This window comes from Alligator mississippiensis, chromosome 11 (assembly GCF_030867095.1).
Source record: "Alligator mississippiensis isolate rAllMis1 chromosome 11, rAllMis1, whole genome shotgun sequence".
In the NCBI taxonomy this organism is placed as follows: Eukaryota; Metazoa; Chordata; order Crocodylia; family Alligatoridae; genus Alligator; species Alligator mississippiensis.
The window spans coordinates 45,336,842-45,360,050 of NC_081834.1; the positions used below are offsets into that span (position 1 = coordinate 45,336,842).

Sequence of the window (23,209 nt, forward strand, 5' to 3'; positions counted from 1 at the left end):
TGGAATGTTTGTACTAGACAACACTCTGCCATTAGGTTTAGGATGGAGTGAAGAAGAAAAACCTCTTTGTTTTTAATTTTAATAGAATTAGTGCATCTGTTTTAAAAGGCTGACAAAATAAAGGATGTTCTGCTATGGTTTTGGTCTTAGATGTTATTAAATGGAAACTTCATTATTTAAGCAAAGAGTTTATAACAAAACCGAGAATGAAATGTCTTGTTGTTCCAAGACTTGGTAATTGTTAGTACTAATTATAGAAAAAAAATCCTTTTGGTCCTCTAGCATGCATTTCATGATGAATTGTAGTCATATGCTTTTCCAGGAGAGGTTTGCTTTGCCTGCAAAACAGTGCCAAAGAAAGCTATTTACCACCAAGCAACTTTTCTTGCTTCTTTTATTGGCAAAAAGTATATCTTTTTGGTCTAGTAGAAAGCTTAAATCTTTTAACACACTGTTCATATGCATTTCCATTTCCTTTCAGGTATCTTTGCATATGTACATTTATGTATGTATTTTCTTCTCATGACCAGGGATCCTGGTTTTCCCTGATAAAACATTGCAAATTCTTGGATGAAAACCCCCAAATCCATGATTAAAATGAAAGGCCCCTCACTCCCCCCCTACAGCCTCCCCTTTCTGCTGGTACCCCTCACCACCCCCACACAGACCTCTGCCCCCCACTCCCTAGCTGCCAGGGCTATGGGAGCAGGGATCTGGTCCCCCGGCATGCGGTGGTGCCTCCTGCAACAGAGCGGAGCACAGCTCCCACCCCCTGCTGCCTGCCTGCTGCAGGCTTGGGTGGGAGCGGGGCAGCTCCCTGCAGTTGCGCACACTCCTGGCGGGGCACAGGAGACCTGTACCCCCCAGATGTGTGCACGGGATGGGCACAGGCTGCCCACTGTGGGCTCAGGCTTCTGCCCTGCTGCCCTCCCCTGGGGCCTCTGCAGCCTGGCAGGTGTGACCCAGCGCTGCAGGGCACAGTGGGACTGCGCAGGAAAGCTGCTTGCCGCTGCAAGTTCTGTGCTGCCCTGGTGAAGCATCCTCCTGCCTTGGGGTTGTACTCCTCACTGCTGCTGCTCTTAGAGGATGTGTTGCCAGGACAGCATGGAGCTTACAGCAGCAAGCAATTTTCCTGCATGGTCTTGCAGTGCCCTGCAGCTCTGGGTTGCACCCACCGGGCTGTGGAGGCCCCAGGGGAACGCAGCAGGGCGGAAACCCAAGCCCACAGTGGGCAGCCCACCCTGCACACAGCTCTGGGCGGCATGGGTCCCTCCTAACCACCCTGGAGTGTGCACAACAACAGGGAGCTGGCCCCACCCTTCCCCCGCTGCCTCAATGAGCTGACTGCAGCCCTGTCCCACTCCCCGTCAGGGCCCTGTGGATGCTCACTGCAACCCCAGCCCTCAAGCCCCACACACCGCCTGGCTTGGCAGCAGCCCCTGCCCTGCCCAGCTCCCTCCCTCTCTCCCTGTGGGGCCTCAGTTCCCCCTCCCTCCCCAACTTGTGTGTGGGAGCTGTTCTCCAGGCTGCCTGGGGCCATGTGCATATATGTGCACCCCTCCCTGACCGCCCTCCTCCCACTCCCCCCATCCCCTTGTAGGCTGGATCTCTGCCAGCCTCCCCAGACCTCTTAGCAAAACTGCAAAATCTGTGGGTTTCTCCATTAAAACGAGAAATCCGTGTCGTCTTCTGGTAAAAGGCGAAGTCCATGTTTTTCTCTGATTCCCCATGGGAAACGGAAAACCCGGATCCCTGCTCGTAACAGTTATCAGGAGTTGGACTTTTTAGTGGCTATGTTTGGAAAGACCGGACTGTAAGAAGCAATAGGCCTTGAGAAAAGAGGTTTGCAGTAATGAAAATGAGAGATGTGAACATATTAGTTGTGAGCTCTGAGAACTAGGGAAGACTTTAGAGAAACCAATGTCTGGCTAAGAGAGGAGAAAAAGGTTACAGGCCTGAGTGATGGCAAACATCATGACATGGTTAATGGATATTGAAGGGCGGTTTCAAGGAAAAGTTCAGAATTCTTTTCCGATTGTTCTGAGTATAGACAAGATGTAGGAAGGGAGGTTGGAGAAGTAGTGAGGTGCTTTTCGGAATTGGGGCAGATTTGGGACAGAAACAGTTGCTGAAGTTAGTACAAAAGAGGAAGAAAAAGTATTTATGTACAGGCAGTCCTCAACTTACGTTTTGAGTTGCAAGTGCGAAACGTTGTAACATTTATAGATTGACACCCTGTTCGACTTTATGATGTCAGTTTGGACTTTACAACGCTTGATCCGATGCAATGCCATGCCAGCAAACAGGTTTGCTGTCATCCATCTCCCTGGAGAACATCTGTCCAAACTTTCTTGGATACTTTCTTTAAGAAACCAGACAAGACTCCAGAAAAACCTGTAGCCAAGACTCCTGAGAAGACTCCAGCCAAGAGCCTTTCAAAAAGTCCAGCAAAGTCACCTCAAAGAAATCCTTCCAAATCAATGTGATTGCTATTTACAATATCAGTACATTAATGTAGCTATATTACTCCTCTATAATTGATCGAGTACAAAATTCTGGGGTATTTTTGGTGAAAACAGGGTATCGGGCCTTGGTTCAGGAATCAATCCCCCTTTTTATAACATTGTTTCTTACGAGAAAATTGGTTCCGAGTTGCAACATTTCGACTTAAGATGCAGTTTCTAGGAACCAATTGTGTCCTAAGTCTGAGGACTGCCTGTATAAATGTATAAAAAATAAAAGTGAGCCAGAGCTATGAAACCAGCTTGAAGGAATGGTTGGCAAGATAGTAAAAGAAACAGATAAACCATCCCAGAAACAGCCCAGAGACTGAGGCAGATGATAATAGTGCCTCTGTAGTCTTAGCTTGCTGAAGTTCATTATGAGTGTTGTAATTTTCTTTCCTTCTCTTTTTGTGATACTTTGTTTTTTCTTAAAGCCTGAGTTCCTGCAGGGTAGCAAAATATGTGAGAAACTTCGCTTTCATTAAAAAAAACAAAATAAAAACCAAATATGTAACACTTTCAGTTGCAGAGGAAATAGGATGAGTATACCATAAAGATTAAAAATAAGCATGCAAAATACCCCACTTATTTTAAATCTTGTGATTTTTCTTAGAGTCCATCTCATGACCTTTTGGAGCCTGACTAATGGTTTTTAAAGGCTTGGTGATACCATTTTGTTAAAGTTGACCATGTAAATTTCAGAGGAATAGACAAAGTAGAAGTAGGGTTACCATATTTCCAGTTCCAAAAAAGAAGACACCTATTGGGTGGGGGGCGTAGTTTCTAACTGTTACAGTAAATAACAAGTGTTATCCCCTCAGAAATTAAATGTAAAACAAAAACAAAGCCACAGTTTCCCTCCCCCCAGTCCTGCTGGTGCCCCCTGCTCCTGACCCACAGTCCCTGGGCCAAGCTGGTGCCCCTCACCTGACCCACAGTAACTTGCCCCTCCGGCCCATGCTGGTGTTCCACGCTCCCAACCTGCAGCCCTCTAGCACTGCCAGTGCCCTGCACTCCCAACCTACAGCCCACTGGTATGCCAGTGCTCTGCACTCCTGACCTGACATTTCCCTGCCCCCCTCACACACCCATTGCCTCCACACACCTCTGCCACATGCACACACACATGCATGCACACACGCTCACCTGGACAGTCTCAAAGCCTTGGCCCTTCAACCCCCTGCTCCCCATAGACTTACCTGCATCTGGGGACACTTCCACCATCCTGCTGTATGTTGGCCAAGTGTGCGCAGGTGCATGTGGGACCTCGTGCCTCCAGTTGCCCCAAGGGCTCCTTGCAGGCTGGAAGGGGAAATCTGCAGTTTCCTCTTTTAAAGAGGAAAATTTCTGTTTTTCTGCAGCAGACAGAAAACCCGGATCCTTGGTAAACACTCACTCAGCTAGGGCAAGCTGCGAAATGCAGTTCTACCAGCACTGACGTTAAAAAAGAACTAGCAGAGCAAAATCCCGGACATTTGTTCCTATTTCAAAAAACCACCCAGACAGATACTGGAGGACCCAAAAAGAGAACATGTCTGGGAGAATCCAGACGTATGGTAACCCTAAGTAGAAGTGTAGGGATCAAAAAGAAGGTAAAAAGTAATTTTGCTTAGTGCAGTGATATCTGTGGGAGCTATGTTGTCCAAATTTCTGCTTGAGTTGTCTGGAATAATAAGATGTATTGCATGTGTGCCAAATGCCATACTTGAAATACTATTTAAAAATACTAAATTCTGTTAAATTTAGTGTGAAATTTTAGGTTGCTTACCTAAAGTAATTTGAACTTTTGACCTTCAATTGAATTAACAAAAAAGTAAATAAAGAAATAAATAAAGGGGTTGGGTTTTTTTAAAGATAAATTCACTTTCAGACTCAGACCAACTATAATAATTTCATCCCCAGAGGATTTGTTTAGAAGGAATTAAGTCTGGCTGTTTTGTTATCACTCAGTTTCCATGTTTTTCTGCAATATTCAGGATTAATGTGATTTGCCAGTGCCAAGAGCACCACAGATTGTGTTTCAACAAAGGAGTTTGAATTAAAAAATCTGTCATCACAGCCTTCTTGTGCATACTGTAGTAGAGAAAAGTGGGTATATTAGTACTGCAAATGTAATAGCTCCATCTGATTATGTAAGCATATAGTCTCTGGATATGAAAATCTTTCCTTCCCCACCCACCCTTGCCCCTTTAAAAAATTATAACCACTGTGTAGGCAAGGTTCTTTGAGTAGACATCATATTTTTTATTAGACCAACTGAGTCAAAGATATTGCATCTGCTCAAAGAACCTTGCCTGCCTATGTCCTTAGACCAACACGGCTACAACCAAAAACCCAACCAGTGTGTAAACTTCCTGAAGAAATCTATGAGCAACTAAATCTTAATCTAGAAGTACTTGAGAATAGTGTACAGAATGTATTTCCCTCTTTAGGAGGATTCACCAGCCTTTTATTGTACTGTAATGCCCACATGCTACCACTACCAGATGGAAATGTCATGTCATTATTCCTGCACATGACTGCCAAATTTATTTGAAATGGTAGGGACACGACCTTAAAGCTTTTTGTGAGAGGTCTTCAATTGTATGTTTGGCAAAAGAAAAACCCAGCGACACAGTACTTACACATTAAGTTTCAAATACTCACCTTAGCAGCAAATCTTTAGAGCTTTTTTGTGACCTGACAGATACCAAGTAGTTGTGCATCTGATTGAAGCTGAGAGGTAGCATCTGCTCGGTGCTTGACCTATTATTACTGTAGTGTGACGGGACAGGCTTCAAGTTGAATGAACGATTTGTTACATGCTCTGGCCCAGGGCAGCTGCCTGCTGTGGAGTGCTGAGGTCCTAATGTTTCTAATTCTGCCAGTGAAATGGAGTGTAAGTAATTTCAAAAAGCAATAGGTTACATTTCCCAGTGTCTTCTTTTTTTTCTCTCTCTCTCTCTTGTTTTTCCCCATTGTTTCATAATGAACCCATTTTGCCTTGAGGGAGTGAATTGGGTTAAATTTGTTTGTTTGTTTTATTCAAATCTTTGTGTTACTGGATTTACTTCACCATTTTCTTTGATGTGTAAGTTCTCTCATTACTTGTTCACGTAAGTAATGTCATCACACAGTCTGAAAGTTGCTTTTAGCTAATATAACTTACTTTTAAAGTGTTAATTTTCTCATTCACCTGCCATTTAAGTATAGCTATTTTGATAGCAAGTATGTTGATTTTGTCGAACAGGAAATCAGTCTTGAATATGTATACATTACAGCAGCAGTTCCCAAACTCTGACAGATTGCACATCACCACTTTAAAACGACACAACCTTAAATACTGCCAGCACATTTTTGTCATATAAGGTAATTATAATATGTTACTGTGTACCAATGACAGGTTGTCTGTGTACTACTGGCGGTACCTGTGCCACAGGTAGGGAACCGCTGCATTATAGAGTTCTGCTGGAAGAAAAAGGAAGTAACATCAAATGTAAATATAAAGTTAATACTTCTAATATTCAAGAAAAGTAAATAAAACATTAAAGAATTTGAAGGTTGTTGGTTGTAGCCATGTTGGTCTAAGGACATAGGCAGACAAGGTTTTTTGGGTAGATATAATATGTTTTATTAGCCTGACTAAATAGCTGGAAAAAATGTTCTTTGAAACTTTTGGGCACAAATGCCCTTTTTGAGGCATAGGGAGATTCTGCTGGACCACATCTACCCAAAGAACTTTGCCTGCCTAAAGAATTTGAAGGCATTTATTGAGGTTTTTTGTGAGACGTTGCAGTGTTGGTCTTTGGTGGCTATAAAGAAAATATAGTCCTATGATACTTCTTGAAAACAAGGAGCAGTGTGTAATCCCCTATTTTCTAGGCATAATGAAAGCAGGGTCAAAGAAATGCCTTGCATTTGCAGTGTATGTTTGGGAGCTTTATAATGGTCCTTATTTCAAGTCCACAGTTTCATACCAGTCCCAAGAAGAGTTCTCTGTGGCACAGACAAGTTTTAGCCTTACTGCAGAAAGTTGCATGAACCAGAAGGCCAGAGTTCTTTGCCATGGTCTTCATCCTGGAGCATTAGTCAGCCTTAATGTCATCAGTCAGGACATTTAGAGCTTTGACTAAAAAATGAGACCTTAGGCCTTGTCTACGCCATGGCATACTGTTTTAGTTGAGGCTGAAGTTTAACAGGGTTGTCATATCAGAAGGCTCAAATATACCTTTACAGAGAGATTCATGCATCAAAAGAAAATTTAAATCCAGGATATTTTTTTTTTTTTTTTTTTGCATTAATAGTGTATGTTCCTGTAAAGACCTCAAATTCTTTAGTGAGCTCTTCCCTCAAAGACTGTTGCAGTAGAAGAAATATGACCTTTGAGATCTGTAGCTGGTTTCAGATTTATGGAGGAATTTTGGCTTGTTCTCAGATTTCTTTTCAACATTTCATAGTCAAGGTAAGAGAGAAGATTGGAAGGAAGTTTTATTTTTTAACGGAATATACTTTTTCTTTTCTTTTTTTTTAATTAAAAAAAAATGTAATTCCACTGTGATTTTGCTGTCTGCTTAAGAGAGTTCATCTGCAGTTTTAAATGTAGAGACTTCTTTGTAAGGTATTGATTAGGGATCACTGCTCATACCTTTCATGAAAGAAATTTTTCCTAATGGGAAGCTTATAGTGGTCTCAGTGAATTTAGGAACCAGTACATTCTAGCCTCGTAGTAAGAATGCTCTGCCTTGTTTATTTTGACCCAAAGCATATTTTACCTCAATATTTTTTAAAACTTTGATAGCAATCTGTGAAGTCCAAAAGGATTTTTTTTTTCCACAGGATAGATGAGCATTTGCTTTAAAATAACAGATGTGTAGTTTCATATGTTTCATAATTCATGTGCACAGCTAACTTCATGAAAAGATTTAAACCTGCAAATTAAACTGACCGTGTGTATGAAGAATAAGTTGTGTCTTTTCCTTGGTCAATGCAGATAAAAGTTCAGGAGGCTTGTTGTGTGACTCCTGTAACTACAATAGGAATTTCATTTTTTTTTTTTTTTTTATTCCAGTATAAAATATTGCAAGCAAAATGTTGCAGCACCCACATGTTAAATTCCTCACTTGGGTGTGTTGGTTTTGGGCCTCTCTGTTAAAATATGCACAATGCAGCTCTGGGTAGAGATGCCAACCTGCTCTGAACATGCTATTTTAGACCTAGGAAGCAGTATAGCCATGTTACTGTGGGTCTCTGCTCAGTGCAGCTAATTATTGTGGGTGCAGTGCCATGCTGACACAATTTTATTGCTTTCCTTATCAGAGATAACACATTCATAATTAGCTCAGATCTATTTATGCAGAACTGCCTTGTGCCATGAAGACATGCCCCAAAAGGCTAGGCCTGAAGGGAGAGAGGGCAAAAACCATAACCAAACAAACTATTTAACTTGCAGTGCTTAAACAGCTTATTAGACTTTTTTTTTTTAATTTCAGTCTTTGTCATTTAGGTTTTTTTCCTTGAGTCAAGTTGGGTTGACGTAGCCTTTGGGACATGGTAGGTATGAGTGCTAAAAGCAAAGTATACCATAGTCTTCTGTGAAATAGATGCATCTCAACTCTTTGTAAAAACTGAAATAAGTGATGATCATATGTAATGTTGCTGTGGCAGTCAGGCTTAGTTATAGGCAGAGCCCCTGCAATGTTGGGGAGAAGGGGGGGCCCTGGTATGGGGAAGAGAGCCATGAGAGGGGACACACGAGATTGTGGTAAAAGGTAAAGAGTCAAGTTGTGACCCTATAACACAGTGATTTTCAAACTGGGGTCATCAGATTCCACAAAAAGGTTGGGGGCAATGATGTAGTGGGCCTGGCAGCAGTACACTGCCATTACCAGGCCAGGTTGCCTGGCTCTGTGTTGGCTCACACCACCCGTTGACTCGGGGGTAGGGCTTCTGCAGTAGAAAAAGTGATATGAAAGGCTGCTGTGACCTCAGCAAGTTTGAAAACCCCTGCTCTAACAGTTCTTGACTGGTCCCTGGAGAAAGAACATCAGGACTTTTTGTTTTCACAGGGAAAGCCCTTTTCTATATTGGTATGGCTATCTGACAAGTTCTATTTGAATCCTTCAGAAGTGGTCCCAGACAAAGTGTTTGATTGATATTTGACCTATGGCAACCATTATTAACAAAATATTAGTATCAGTCTGAACATCACAAGAGCTTTGCACTGAAATGCTCAGTAGAAACCCAGGTCTTATCAGGTGGGTACTTGAACTTATAAAGAAGACCTTGAAGAATGGAAGAAAATGAACTGTTAAGAAAATCTACGACTTCTCCTTATGGTCTTATGATAACTGCTGCACTTCCAAAAACAGTTAGTCACTACCATGCAATTGAGGTTAGCCAGCAGATATTGTAGCCAATGAGGCTTTTATAAGTCTCTTTTTAAAATGTTGGCCGATACATGCATGGAAGCCCAAGAAGCCTCCTGTAAATTTAATTTAAAGATCCTTCTCCTGTTTCTGCCTATGTTATTCCATCTGAGTATGTAGAGTGAGCTTTTAAAAGATTCCAACAGTTTTTGTCTTCTGCTGCAGCATTAAACCTCTCTGAATGGTTCCTTTAATCCCTCTAATGACAGTGGTTTTTGAGGCTGTTTGACCTTTTAGCCATAACTTTAGTCCCTTTTAGTCATGGGAGCAAATCAGCGTGGTGCAGGGTGACCAATGGAGTCCCTCAGGGCTTGGTACTTGGGCTGGTACGCTTTAACATCTTCATTAACCATCTGGATTCAGGAGTCAGATGTGACCTGGCAAAGTTTGCAGATGACACCAAATTACGGGGGAGGGCAGTCACACCGCAGGACAGGCTAGAGATACAGGCTGACTTGGACATGCTTTCAAGGTGGGCTGACCAAAACCTGATGGCCTTCAATGTTGAGAAGTATAAGGTGCTGCACCTTGGTAGGAAGAACCCTCAACATGCCTACAAGCTTGGCAGTGCTTGCACCACAACCAAAAGAGACTTGGGGGTCCTGATTGACCACAAGATGAATATGAGTCAGCAATGCGATGCTGTGGCTGGCAAAGCAAAGCAAACTCTGGCGTGCATCTACTGATGCATCTCAAACAAAACTAGGGATGTCATCCTCCCGCTGTACTCGGCCTTGGTGAGCCTGCAGCTGGAGTACTGCATCCAGTTTTGGGCCCCGCACTTCAGGAGGGATGCAGAGAAGCTTGAGCCTTCAAGCAGGCCTTTGACATAGTTCTCCATGATGTCCTCATGATTAAGCTGGGAAACAGTGGCCTTGATCATTATACGGTCCGAAAGCTAGGCAACTGGCTATGGGGTTGGACCCAAAGAGTACTAGTTGATGGGAGCAAATCAGTGTGGCGCAGGGTGACCAGTGGAGTCTGTCAGGGCTTGGTACTTGGGCCGGTACTCTTTAACATCTTCATCAGTGATCTGGATTTGGGAGCTGAATGCGAACTGGCCAAGTTCAAGGATGATACCAAATTATGGGAGAGGGTGGTCACACTGCAGAACAGGTTAGGGATACAAGCCAACTTAGACATGCTCTTAAGGTGGGCTGACCAAAACCTGATGGCCTTACACTTCTCAACATTGAAGGTGCTGCACCTCGGTAGGAAGAACCCCCAGCATACCTACAAGCTTGGCAATGCTATGCTTGCTAGCACCACTACCAAAAGTGACTTGGGGGTCTTGATTAACCACAAGATGTATATGAGCCACTAATGTGATGCTCTGGCTGGCAAAGATAACCAAACTCTGGCGTGCATCCACCAATGTATCTCAAGCAAAACCAGGGAAGTCATCCTCCCGCTTTACTTGGCCCTGGTGAGACCGCAGCTAGAGTACTGCATCCAGTATTGGGCCCCCCACTTCAGGAAGGATGTGGAGAAGCTTGAGAGAGTCCAGAGGAGAGCCACTCATATGATCCAAGGCCTGGAGGGCAGGCCGTATGAGGAGAGGCTGAGGGACTTGGGACTCTTCAGTCTGGAAAAGAGAAGGCTGAGGGGGGACTTGGTAGTAGCCTACAATTATATAAGAGGGGTGCATCAGGACCTGGGAGAACAGCTGTTCACCAGAGCTCCCCAAGGGACAACAAGGTCTAACGGCCATAAACTCCAGGAAAGCCGATTTAGACTAGACATAAGAAAAAAGTTCTTTATGGTGTGTGTGTGTGTCCAGGGTCTGGAACAGACTCTTCCCAGAGGTGGTACAAGCACTACTCTGCACTCTTTCAAAAAAAATCTGGATATTTTCCTTCCTGGGATCACTTGATCCCAGCTGACTTCCTGCCTGTGGTGGTGGGGCTGGGCTCGATGCTCTCATGAGGTCCCTTCCAGCCCCTAATATCCATATTGCAGTCTGAAAAGTCTCTTAAACTGCCAAAACTGTGTTGTCTGCAAAAAGTCTGTAGAAAGCTTTGGCCATCCATGTGATATAGCAGATCCTCTTGGGCTTGGGTTATAATATGACTTTCAATTTGGGGGCCTGCATTTTCTTCAGTCTTTAGGATGACTGTATTCTGGTGGAAAATATTGTATGACTTCTAGTAGGAAAAGATTTACATTTTCCCCTCTTCTTTCTGAAAAGACTTGCAGAAACAGGAGTTGTGTAAGTCTTAAGGAAATTCTCCCTGTTGAATTGCTGAAAAATTTAGTGCATTCAGTACCAAATTCAAGGCCTGTTTTTTGGAAAGGGGAACTAATATGAATGTTTAAATTCTGCCTTCAGAAGTCTGGGAACAACAATCTTGACTATCTTCTATCATGCCTGTGGTGTTGATGAATACTGCAGTTTTTCTTGTGTGAATTCTAGTGGAATTATTGCTTGGGCCTGAGGCTAGGTCAGTGTGCAGAAACTCCATCTTGACTGTTGATTTTGATTATCTTTATTCCCACTTTGTTGCACCAGTTTACAGACATTTTCCAAATGCAAGAGTGTGCTTTTGAGAACACAGCTTACTTATCAACAGCATCATAATAGGACTTCCTCTGCCTAAACCGTTCTTCAGACTCATGCATTAGCAAGGTCAAAAACAAACCTTGCTGAGTTCTATCCTGTAACCGTATGTGCTAAATTACTTTGAATAAAAAAAGAAGGGACATGGATGGTGTTTCCTAGTTCTGGGTACCATGGCTTTCCCAGCCAGTTGGGAGCTATAGATAAGAAGATTTGTCTTGATATAGCAATTTTCTGCAGGACTTGATGAGCATGGGTGTGCTCATGTTAAGAGCATTAGTTTGAATGCCCCAAAAAGTATAGCTCTTTGTTGTTTTTCCTCCTGCATTGTCTTATCTATTTTTGGACTTCATCCTGCCCCAAAGAAAAAGGGCAGCCTTAATTTGAAACCTCATAAATACTGATTGCACTTAATACTTCAGGGTTCATGACTTTTTGCTTCTGTGAGAAGAAGCAAGACCAACTGCCTCAACAGTATGAAATCAAGTATGTCTCTATTAACAACAACAACAACAAAAAAGTACCGTGTTTACTTGAATTTAAGACAACCCCCAATAAACTGATTCTATACATGGAAAACTTATACATTTGTTATAATTTTCTTTGTATAGAATTTATTATTGGAGGGTCACCTTTAATTTGTCCCCCCACTGCTGCAGCGGGGCAAGCAGTGGGGGTGCAGGTGCTATGAGGAAGTCATGGAGCTTGCCTCATTACCACCTTAGCCTCCTGCCGCCTTAGGGCCCTCTTCCCCTTCCTACCACTTCCCCCTTCTCCTATATTTGTGTGTCCCCCCTTCACCACCTTAGCTTTGCTTCATGCCAGCAGGCTCTGTCCCTGTTCTAGCGTGGGGCATGGCCCCAGCCCAGCCCCTGTAGCAGCTGTGTGGACTGGACTGTGTGCTTTGCTACAGGCCCGGCTGGGGTCAGCACACCAAGCTGAAAGATGCACAGAACCTGCTGGCTAGAGCAAATGTAAGGGTGTGGGGAAAAGGAGCAGGTGGGGGAGCAGTGGGTGCATGAGCAGGGGCATATGGGGGGAAGAGGCTGCAGGGGGGAGATGACGGGGGACAGGGGTAGTGTGGCAGGGAAGCGCAAGTTGTGGCTGAGGCTGCAGCTGTGGACTTGACCCCAGGTACAGGCTGGAGCCTAGGCTGTAGCAGCTGCCTGTCCTCTCTTACCCCCCATTCCAACTCTGGCAATGCCCTCATATGCAATTCTAAGAGAAGGGGCTTTCTCTTCTGTATTAAATGTTGGGAGTGGGGGGACACACTCATCTTGCAATAGAGTAAATACAGTACCTTCGTATATGACTAAGTACTTTGAGCCAGGATTTTAATAAACTACCTCCCACTGAACTTCTAATTTGGGTCTATAAGCTGGTGGCCATCCACAAGCTGGGAGAGTGAAAACCAGCTCCAAGCAACTGCACATTTCCCATTCTTTGGAGGATTTTTCTCTACTAACATAGATTATTTTGAAGCTTCATTTGTAAGCATCACTACCACTAATGCCTTGCTTCAAGTTCTTTAAAGTTTTAGCAGCCATGTTTTCAGGACTTCCCAGCCCTTCTCAAGCTGTTGCTTTTCCCTATTTGATTCTTCCTCTATGCTAGTGTCTCCCTTTTCTAGAGCATTTCCCCCTGCTCCTGGTTCTGTTCTATATGCATTTCTGCCTCCGGGACAGAAAACTTTATTTACAGTTTGTTGTAGGACATATGATCAGTAGTAGACATGACCAGTAATTACAGTATCCAATGTTAAATGTCCCAAAGACTTGATGAGAACCCTGAGATATGTGCATTTTATCTCAAGACCCAGTGCAGGTTCTCTTGTGCAGATGTGCTGTCATACAGCTTTTAAGTACATGTTTGCATACCCCCTGTCATGTGAAAGCTCACATTGAAAAATGAAGTATGATGGGTTGCTCCCCACTCCATGTGGCAATTCCTTAACCTCACCCATAGGTTAGAGTTCTAAGTGACAAGACACTACTCAACACATAAGGCTTCATGTCTGGGAGTGGAGAGTGAGATGAAGAAGGAGAAGGCTGAAATTCAAAGAAATGTGGGCACCTAAGTCCCTTCAACTCACTGAAGATTGGAGTTTTCGTTATTTGTAAAACATTCACATGGTCTTTTTGAAGTTATCAGAAATTATTTAGGGGGCGTTACAGATCAGTGGTCTGTCCTGCAAATCCTTTTTAAAAAAATCTTGGAAGTTTTTCTTTTTTATTTCCTTGCATCTATACCTCTCTATAGGGCAACAATTGTTATGACAGTTTTTTGTTATATGTTTAGTTTTAAATTAACTAATCCAGTAATGACTTGCCCAGATGAGGTGGCTCAGTTGCTGTATGCACCCTCAGCCTTCCTGAGGTAATGAATTAATTAGTAAGTAAATAGATGATCCTTATATAGGCCTCAAAACTCCAACAGGATCCACAAGCAAGAGTAATCCACTAAAAGTTCCCAATTACTAAATCTGGGAAGCTCAGTTCCAGGGGCCGAAAGCAAAGGGCATTTTTACATGTTTTGCTGACGTGGCGCTGGGCCCTTTTAATTAGTGAGCTGCACTAATTAAAAGCGCCCATGCGTTCCTGCACTGAGAAAATGGTGGCGGGGTGCTTTGAACTAAAGCATATTGAACGTGTTTTATTTTAAAGCGCACTGCTGCCATTTTCTTGGCGCAGAGACGCGCTGCGTCACTGATGCACGTGACGCGCAAGGCTGCCAGAGCACATCAATTTATGTGCTCCAACAGACTCAATTAATCTAGTTTGTGCCAATGCACTGGATTTCCATTGTCGGAGCAGCTCCCCGCATGTGTGTAAGCGCCCAGGAAAATGGTTAAGTGTCACGGTGAGTCTTTATAAGGCTTAAGGCAGGATCTCAAACACAACAATTTCTCATTGTCCTTATAATCCTATACAGGTTCAATGACATTTGTACCTTAAGTTAGGAGGGCTTTTGATGATAAAGCTCTTTTCTTTATTCTCTTGTTTTCTAGATAGCTTTTAACCTGTTTGAGATGTGCTTGCAGGTTTTCATACTAGAAGACAATTCTCAGGGTCACTTAATTTACTACCTAACAGCCTTGTTTAAAGGATTAGGGTGTTTGCACTTTGAACAATATATCTCTTTTCTGTGTCAGTTTCTCCAAATTGTTCTTTAAGGGTGAATTTCCAAACATTAGATAGGCTTCTGCTTCTCAGTTTTTTGTGTGCATCTGTTAAGTAGTGTTCAGCTACTCCTGTCAAATAATTTAGCTTGTCCTATACTTTGTAATTCTGTTTTTTATGTACACATCCCACTTGATAAACATTTCTCAATACAGGGCTTCGTGTAGCCATCAGTGTAGGTATATGTTTATTAGAATGTCCTTTTCCCATATTTTATACCATCACCTTCCTAAATCTTTCTCCTTTCCTTATTTGATCAGTCAGAAATCGCTGCCTTCTTTGAGGAAGCGTAGCAACAGCTGCTTTGTTACTGACTAGATTTTAAAAAATGGCATTTTATAGGAGTACCTGCTAAGAGTCTCTGTGGCCAGGTGCAGATATTACACCTTTTCTGGTTTAGATGGTTAGAAACTGATCTATACGTGTAACAGAACAGAAGTTCAGGGCACATAGACTGCTTTAAAAATGGCAGATCCCAGTCTAAGATGGACCTGGATTGATCTAGCATCAGACTTACTTGATCTAGGTTAGATTGGTCTGTCAAACTTCAGTACCAGATCCCCTCCCAACTAGAGTTAGGTCACAGTGCCCCAGCAGACAAGGTGCCTTTGTGGCTTCCCTGCTAATCTCCCTTTGCACAGGGTAGCTCACTAGCTTTGGCCATGCTCTGCTGCTCTGAGGGGTGCAGGTGGGTGCCATGCTGTGCTGCTCTCAGCTGCAGGTGCATGGGAAAGGGGGGGGTGTTTTGGAGATCATCTGTAGCTCAGGAATTTTCTATATACAGTGCCCGTAGGCAGGGGAGGTGTGTGCTCCTTTGGAGGAAGGATCAGGCCTCTGGGAGCTCCAGAGAATGGCAAGCACCTGGCATGGTTCTTGCAATTGCGCTGGGCCATTTGCTGCAGCTCTGAGAGTTGGGAGATCATGGCTACCATGGTCTCTGCTAGCCTCAAGGCTGTGTGAAACCCCTGGGGTTGGGAGACTGCAGTATCTTTGGCCAAAGCTGGGCAATCACAGCAGCTGCATCTCCTAGCCAAGGGGACTCTCAGCCCCAGCAGCTGCCAACTCTTCTTCCCTGCAGCACCCTACAGCTGCCAGGGCCCAGAGTCCCACAGCTGTGGATGCTGGGTCCCAACAGCATGCCTCCTGGTTCTGGGACCCAGCTAGGTCCCGGCAGCTGCAGGGCAGGGATGCGATCTCCCAGTCTCAGGGGTTTCACAGCCCTGAGGCTACAAGACTATGGCAGCTGCGATCTCCCAGTCCTCAGAGTTCTGGTGAGCTGGGCTCCTGCTGCTGCTGCCCCCCCGCAACACTGCTGCCAGTCAGGCTGCCAGGTGTGCCATGGCAGCCCACTTTGGAAGCCTAGGGCTGAGTGGGAAAAGGGTCTGTGATGACAGCAGGGGGTTGGGAGCATGTGCCTGACAACCAATCTGGGGTGGTCCCTGCTGGCCACAGTTGGCTGCCCTCAGGACTCTGGCATGCTGGGAGGCATGCAGGAGGGCCCCCTGCCTTCTGGCCCCAGCCAGGCATCTGCATGCCCCCCAACCAGAGAGCAAATGTGAGTCCTGTTAGCTCCCGATCCAGTCTTAGAAAAACCTGTGTAGATTGGATCTATTCTGCTTTGACCTTTTTGAATGTCTGTACTTAGCCTACCAAGTATATTTTTTGGATAATGAAATGCCCCTCCGGCCAGTTGGCAACCAGAAATCAGTGATGTTACTAGTGGGTTTTAGTCCTATATTAGTTGACAACTTGGAGGCAATGTAGACTTCAGTGCTCCATAATAAGACTTTTCACTAAAAAGACAAGAAAGGCAGTCTTCCACATGGCTTTCTAAACCCTGCAGGTCTTCTATTTACATTTTTTGTTGATTTAAAACTCATATAATATTCACTTTACTTCCTCTTGAGTGACTAGAATGAATTCCCTTTGGAAAAAGGCAAGTGTCAGACTTCAATCAGGTAGAGGATTGGTTTGGGAAAAATAGGGTGTTTGGTTCCTGATGCCCAAGTACACTGCAGTTCTTGAGCTTGAAGTCTCTGGCAGAAAAAGTTCTTTCTAAATAAACAAACCTGTGAAAAGAGTCGACTGTGGTGCCTCTGAAGGTTAATAAACAATAGGAAATGGGACTAAGGAAAAGTTCTTTTAATTGCATACAGTGTGCACAAAAATGGTTCAAGGCAGTAGGGTCTTTTGGATCCTGCAAAGGACTATACTGCACACAAGTGTTGGTTAGCCACGTTAGGCTGCAGGTAGGTTAGGGTGGTGTCTTATTAGAAGACACTAACTGGTTCTGAGATCCTACTTTGAAGTAGGTTGGTGATGGTGAAAATTCAAGCAAGGGGATTTTTGGTGATATTTTTTTATTGGATCAACTGTATATTTGGGGGAGGGGTTAGACTAGCTTCTCTGCACAAAGTGCCCTTTAGACCTAAGGAAATGCACCTTGTGTATGAAAGCTTGTGCAACATCTTTACCAACCATACATTTGGTCTAATAAAAGATATCACCAAAAACACCATCTTATTTTCCCCAGAAGTCTGAGGCAGGTTGCAAATTCAAAGCAGCTTCAGCTAAAGTTGTCAGTTTTATAAAAATAATTATTTATTGAAACGAGTAACTTACTCAGCAGAGCAGGTTTTATGCATAACTATCCTCATGTTTTCAAATACGTTTTTTTATGTGTGCTTTAAATTTTTTTATTGCTATTTCTCAAAAATTAAAAGGTTTCATAAAGTAGGGTGGGCTTCTGGACCTTTTTAGCACTTGGTGGTATGGGAACATTTGTGGGATAACTACATTAGCTTCATGAGGCATGAAATAACATCTGAATTATCATAAATACATTACAGACTTTTAGGCATGGTTCTTTGGGTAGGTGTGATATCTTTTATTAGACAAACTGAGTAGTTGGAAAAAAGTTCTTGGCAAACTTTCGGGTGCAGTCGTCCTTCATCAGGCATAGGGAGTCTCTGCTGGTCTGAGACTCCAAGGAATGAGATAAGCTAAAAGTGTGGTAGGATGTCAGTGAACATGTAAATAGGTAGAGATAAGCAAGACAGAAGGTAAAGCAGGGAAGGGAGGGGGGGGAAAAAAGCAGGGGACAAACAAAGGCCAAAGGGAAAATGCAGGCTTTGTTTTTCTTACAGACTTTTAATCATTTTATTGCTTCAATACATTTTTATTTACATATTTTCCTTGTCACTTTTTCTTGTAATTTTTTTCCAATTTGACTTTCAAAGTCAGCAGAGTCTATTTTATATCATGTCACCTGTAACATGCACATTATTAGAGTCAAAGATTTTTTTAAATTTATTTTCTTTTTTCAATATGGAACTGCCTATAGGAGTATAGATCACATCTAGTTTTATAATACCTGCACATTTTATTTAGTTTGATACGTGCTAATTAATTCTGAAGAGCAGTTAAGAATGCTTTGTGTATAATGGTCCTTGGTGGGGTTTTGATTTTGCTGAAGTACAAAGCTTTTTTCCTCCCAAATGAAATTTAGTGCTTGTTAAATATGATATATTGCTATCACTAAGCTGTAAAGCCAGTGCTTTAAAAAGCAGGTAGAGGTGAGCAGTGGAAAGGAAACCTTTCCCATAATCCTCTCTTAAACTTGTTCAGGGAGGACGACTGATAAATTAACATAAGTAGTCATGGCTTGTCCAGGTGTTGGCATCTTTGCTAAAATTCCTAAAAAGTGTACCAGTGTGGCTATTTATTCTTGTTTGTTAGGGCTGCAATTGAAACCTGTAGCTTAACTCTCATGAGCCACAAACAAAACAGTTGCTGTTCATTCATGGGTGACCTGAAGGTGTGTTGTAGTTAAGAGCTGTCTAGATATTCCTGTCACTAATGTATTTAATATCAAATATATGAGGGTCAGTCAGAAAGTAATGTCTCCTATTTTTTTCTTAGCCAAATATTATTGAAAGAATCTTAAAATTGCAAAGAAAATTGGTGTCACTGCTGAGCACACATCTGTTTTTTCCACATAGCTTCCTTTTCTGTCAATGGCCTTTTCCCACTGGTGAACAAAAATATGTATCCCAATGCTGTAGGAACAATGGGGTAGCACAGTCCACCCCCACTATGAGAGTATTTACCTACATACCAACTTAGCCATCACAAAGGAACTGTCATGCAGAAGCAGTACCTTGGACATATTTCTGTCGGTTTGCATGAAATGTTCAGTTTTTTTTCAGAGGGTTGACATAGACCTCAGAGTTTACTGTGCCCCCCCCTTAGGTTAGAAGTCAACAAGAAGACCACCCTTCATGTCCATAGCTTGCTTAGGAGTTTAAAAATGAGGAATTATTTTTTCTGCCTGATCATCACATAATTTACATAAAGTTATATAGAAAAATGTTCCACTAGTCTAAGTGGAACAGAACACTTGCAGCCTAAAAGTACAGTAAAACCTATGTTAACCGGCATTTTAGTAACTGGCATTTCTGGCTCACATGGGGCTGCTGCCACACACCACCCTGGGCAGTCACTGGCCTGTATTTGGCCACTGGCCCCCCCCCCTCCCCCCTCCGCTCCATGTCTGGCTGAAAACCCCTGCTTTAGGCAACTGGGGGTTTTATATAACCAGCACATCCGCATTCCCCACTCATGCCGGTTAACACAGCTTTTACTGTACTTACGATTTAAAAAAAAAAAAAAGCATAAATACCCATCAGATAGTTTTTTGTGGTTGTTACCTTTTACGGCAGTGTTGCTGAACCTCTTTGCTCTCGGGGCTGAATGGGTGTTGCCAGGTCCACCTGTGTGCTGGATCTGCCCTCTGGGGCCTAATCTGGTACATGGGACAGGTGCGGTGGGGGTCTGATCTGCATTACAGAAGCCCAACCGCAATCCAGCTGCATTGGGTGGTCCTGGCCCAGACCCAATATGGTTGTGTGGGGCTTAGAAATTGGGGGAGGGCTGGCAGTATTAATGACCACCATTCCTTCACCATCACATTTCCTGACCTGTGAGGAGCCCTGTGAGCTGAATGACATGGCTCCGGGCCAAATATGGTCCAATGGCCACGAGTTGAACATCCCTCTCTGTTGGACCAGTCATGTGGTAGGGAAGGACTTGAAACCATGTAGTTGGTTCAATAAAACGTATCACCCACAAAAATCCTTGTCACTCATGTATTTCCTGGATCATCACAGCTACAATATCACTCCAACACTAGAAATACCCATGATACATTTTGACATCTCAGTTTCAGCATGTTTGCTCATGATTTTCAGGCCTTGGGTTTGGCTAATTGGAAATATTATTAATAGCTGAGTTCTTTAGATCATAAGCATTTAGCTTTTCTTCCCCCCTCCCCCAGCTTTTTTTGTATTTTTAGGGGTTTTTAGAGACAACAAATCAATAGGGCTTTTTTCCCTCCTTTGCTGACACTTCAGCAGCAATTTTGCTGAGGCAGTAGTGATTTTCAACAAGGTTGGCATGTATAACACTAGGGGATTTATGGCTCTTTGGGAGGGTGTGGGAAGAAGTCTGTTTTTAGTCTTGCATGTCACAGTGCCCAAAGCACTCTAATAGAAACTGTGATGTGGTGGTGGTGTCGTTTTAAAGTTCCAGGGATTTTTCATGACACATTTCATTTCATAAAAGATTTATTTGTCCAGTGTGGGACTCTTTGCTTTGGTGCATCTGGCACTTGAAGAATCATATCTTCTAAAAATAAAAAAAGGATGGGAGTGTACAATTTGTCTAGATTCAGTACCATGTAAACCAGTCGTCGTTCCCCCCCCCCCCCCCCCAGCACCTGCAGCCTTAAATGAAATGAAAGCAGGATACATAAATTTTTTTTGTGATGAATTTGGCCGTAAATGTGTAGAATGCATTGCATCAATCTTCTTTGAAGATAAATTCTTAATTCCTTTTTCTAGATTTTGACAACCTAAGCTAATATCTAAAAACATTCAGGGTCATCCATACTAGGTAGTCTGAGCTGGGTATCTGTCCTTGTCTAGAGCAGGGATGGGCAATTATTTGGGCTGGTGGACTGCTTAGGGAGTTTTGGTGAGCTGTCATGGAGCATGCCAGGTCAGGATCCACCCCCTCCTCCCCAGCCTGCAAGAGCTCATCAAAACTCCCTAAGTGGGTCTGTCCCAGGGCTCAGCCCCGTGGTCTTAATGGAGACCGACTGGGGGGACACATGTATAGGACACGCTTGGTTGGGCGGGTGGCATGGGACCACAGGCTAGCAGGGAGCAGGACAAGCAGGCAGCCAGGGCCAGGGTCGGGGTCGGGGGCCAGTGCTGTGGTGCAGTGATGGCTCAGGGCCAGGGCTCAGGGCAGAGATGTGATCTGCTCCCCACATCCCTCTGGAACTGGCACCCATCGCAGGGATGTGCAGGGAGCAGATCATGGCTCTGCTCCACGCCCTGGCTTCACACTGGCACAGCCCCGTGGTCCCAGCCGTGCCTGCCCATCTTGCTCCCAAGCACCACTCCCTACACATCTGTGTCCCCATCCCATCTGCCCGGCTAAGCACGCCCTCCCTGTATGGGTCCTGGGCTGGTCTCCATGAAGACCCTGCCCGCCTGCTCCATCTGGTGCCCCAAAAGGGCTGGGGTGCCTGGGTAATAGGGCGGGACCTGGCAGTGGTGGCTGGAAGGAGCCGCTGCTGCTGGGTTTCCTTGGAAGTGGAGTCTGGCTGTTGTGCTGCCCAGCCCTGCTATGTGCCTGGGTGTGTCGGGACCAGCCGTGCATGCCATGGCCTGGGCTGCCCCCCTGTGCCTGAGCTGGATGCAGCTGAGGGGCCTGCTGTAGGCCGGATAAAATCCGTTGGTGGGCCAGATCCAACCCACAGGCTGTAGTTTGCTCACCCCTGGTTTAGAATCTCTCCCCTTCTTTGGTAAGAATTTCAGGTATATGCTGCAATTCTCCATGAAAAGTGCTCCTCTGTCATTTCCAATAAGAGCTGGTTACTGGTCTACATCATGGGTCCAGTACCCTTTTCTTACTAAAGTAATGGGATCTCGCTTCTGGTATGCTGTCTGTAGCACCTGCGCTGCATTTTATCTAAAACGGGAATTTATCTCGAGCAGTAGTTCTCACAGTTTATCTCAGTATTTAGACTGAAGGTATTCTTTGGAACCCTTCTCTCTCCTGTTCTCTCTTTCTTTGTTTCGCGCTCACACTGTTTTTCTCTGTTTCTCTCATAGATCAGTCCTATTGCAAAAAGTCAGAAAGACGCAATAGGTCAGAATACTTTTTTGACATTTGGATTCCTATTTGGAGTCTGAGTTTATCTTGTGAATCATGTGTAGGTGTATTGCACAGCACCCATAAAAGCACCCTTAAAATGATCCTGTGGCACTCTGGAGTGCCATGACACGTTGGCTGAGAATCACTGATCTTAGCCATTAATTAGCATCTAAGACTGTGGAGTCGACTCTGGAAAGGAATTTTAAAAATAATTGGGATTCCTATTTGCATCAGCTCAGTTTAGAAAGAATCCTGTTTGAAAACTATCAATACAAAGTTAGTTTTCAGAACACAAATGTGCTTCAAGTGGGCATTAATTTCTAAACGTTATGCTTTCTGTGTAACCTGTTGGTTTGGAGAAGTCTGGAGATAGTCTGACTCTGTTTCTCAATGCATTTTATGTTATCTCTGTATTCAGATTGTAATTGCCTCAAAGCCAGCTCCAGGTTGCCGTCCTTTGTAAATTGTAGAATTGTAGGTTGTATAGTTGTATGGTAAGTTATAGTTGAAAGTATAGTTGTATTAATAGTTGAATTGTGATTTATAGTTGGTTGTAGAAAATGAAAATGACTTGTGGAATTTGAACTAGGCAGATACTGATTCTTGCTTTGGATTTGTATATGACTGATTTTGGACGAATCTTCTATTTTTCCTTTCCCTAAATGTTCTTATAAAAAGTAAGTGCAAAAGTGGAGAAAAACAAGTCTTACAATTGTCTGTCAGTCTGGGTGTTTTTTTTTTGTCAGGACTGTTGTACTCTTTAGTAACCTACAGGTTAAGACAACTTTCATTAGTTTAATCTAGAATTAGCTAGTTGTGAAATCTAGCGTGCTGTAAAGTGTAAAAGAGACCATGGCAAATAAAAGATTTTGAACGTTTCTCATAAAAGAGAGTGAGTTGGTGCAGTGGGAGTTTTATTGGAAGGCTTGCTAAAACAAAATAATCTAAGTGTATGAAAGTGCTGTTTGTTGTAACCAACAATTGTTTTCAAAGACTGAATGGAGTTGTGGAAAGCAGGATACTGTTTATGTTGCCTTTCTTTATATTCATTATGTGGAGGTATGTGAAAGTGAGGCTTTGAAATTAAAAGTGAACTCAGTTTGAACATTTCCAAGTGGGATTCATGATGTCTGAACCTCTGGAATGGCTTTAGAACCACGTTTTTCACATAAGCAATAATCCCAAAGCAGTGAAATGCATTTTTCTCCAGAGTTTTAACCAACAACTGTGTAATTTGGGAAAAGTGCTTTTAAAAAAGAATATTAGATATGCATATTAAAAGTGGGTAAGTGAAGGCTTTGTTACTTTGCTGAACAAGAAGCCTACACAAATAGCCTACAT

The 23,209-nt window shown here is 43.4% G+C and overlaps 1 protein-coding gene across 5 annotated transcripts in view; it reads left to right on the forward strand.

The window, feature by feature from the left end:
* The window catches only part of MYO9A (myosin IXA), a 392,893-nt gene that overhangs the window by 39,091 nt on the left and 330,593 nt on the right, over nucleotides 1–23,209 (forward strand). The window lies entirely within an intron of this gene.